Below are 1,452 nucleotides of genomic sequence, written 5' to 3'. Positions count from 1 at the left end.
TTCAAAACCTAAACTCTAGAGTTGAGTTTGCATTGGAGGTTTTCAAGGAGAGGCTGCAGGGCCGAGTGTCGGGGGTGGTTTAGGATGAGAAGATCCTTCATCTGCACAAGGGGTCAGACTACTGCACCTTGGGGGTCCTTCCTAACCCCATGGTGCTGCCATTTGTGCCAGCAAGAGAAAGAATCTAATGTGAAGACACCCAGGTGTCACTTCACTAATGTGTGTTGGGCTTTGATGGCATGCATGTTCAACTGAGTGAGCACAAGGGTGCAAACACAAGTGAAGGTCTGAGAGAGTCTCTGTGTATGTGAGCACACTTGCAGCATGAGAACAGGCTCATGCATGGTCATGTACTCCTGCCTGAAGATAGTGGTGATCACATGTGGGTCAGAATGTCTCTGTGGTGATCACTTTCTTGGTGACTCTCATTGTACAGTAGCTGTCCAGGAGAACCTCCTCCTCAATCTTCACTTTCCCCACTCACAAGGTGAGGCCTTGATGGGTTGAGATGCCACCCAGTGTCTCCCCCTTCTCTCTCTTCCAGGAGCATGATATTGAGACCCCATATGGATTGCTTCATGTGGTTATTCGGGGGTCCCCAAAAGGAAATCGCCCAGCCATCCTGACCTACCATGATGTTGGACTCAACCGTAAGTACAATATGTTCAGCTTGGCTAGAAGCTGCTAACAGTATATGTGGGGGGAGGAGTGAAAAAGGGCCTAATACCACTGTCAGTGTGGTTAGTGTTATCCTCTGTAGGGTCAAACATTCCCCATCTGCCTCAATCCCAGAGGCTACCAATGCTTTGTGCTGAGACAGATCAGATCACTGCAGCTCAAAAGATATGCATGGCCATGATGTAATGCTTTCCTCAGATCACACTTCTGAATGGGATCCAGAAACCTGTGGAACCCACTGCTGCAAGATGTAATTGAAACAATAAGAATCACCAGAGATTGAAGAGGTTTCAAAGAGCTTTCATGTATGGCTACATTACAGGGTAAAAACAACATGCCCAAGGCACAAGCTAATCACCAGCAGAGGTCCAGAAATTTTCCCTGTCATCTGCAAGGCCTCAGCTCATGTGCAGTTAATCCAGGGGTAGGCAAAATGGCAGATCCAGCCACTGACCAGACTCCATTTCCCAGCAGTCACCCTGTGATAGCACGAGGCCGGGATTTCTGTGGAGACCAGCCCCAGCAGCACTAGCAGGGCACACAGCAGGGTGCAGAGCCGCTCTCGGAGCCTGGCTGGGAACTTGAGGCAGTGACAGTGTGATCCAGAGCCCGGGCAGAACCACAATCTCCAGCCTGCATGCTCGGGGCTGCCACCACTGCCCACCCCACACAGGTGGTGGCAGCTGAGCCCATCCCGCTCCTGCCCACAGCACAGCCCGGCCTCCCTCAGATTTCCCTCAGCCCCCACCAGGAAGAGGCTGGCCCAGCACTGCT

The 1,452-nt window shown here is 51.7% G+C and overlaps 1 protein-coding gene across 2 annotated transcripts in view; it reads left to right on the top strand.

Annotated features, from left to right (window-relative positions):
• The first annotated feature begins 543 nt into the window (after positions 1–543).
• NDRG4 (NDRG family member 4) overlaps positions 544–1,452 on the top strand; it is a 28,746-nt gene continuing 27,837 nt past the window's right edge. For both annotated transcript variants that reach the window (XM_019505851.1, XM_019505850.1), the window contains exon 1: positions 544–650. The gene's annotated coding sequence lies outside the window, so the exon portion shown is untranslated. The remainder of the gene's footprint in view (positions 651–1,452) is intronic.

This window comes from Gavialis gangeticus, unplaced genomic scaffold (genome assembly GCF_001723915.1).
Source record: "Gavialis gangeticus isolate Ggan-Ray unplaced genomic scaffold, GavGan_comp1, whole genome shotgun sequence".
Taxonomy (NCBI): Eukaryota; Metazoa; Chordata; order Crocodylia; family Gavialidae; genus Gavialis; species Gavialis gangeticus.
The sequence above is the reverse complement of the archived record's forward strand: the minus strand, read 5'-3'. Positions and strand labels throughout refer to the sequence as shown.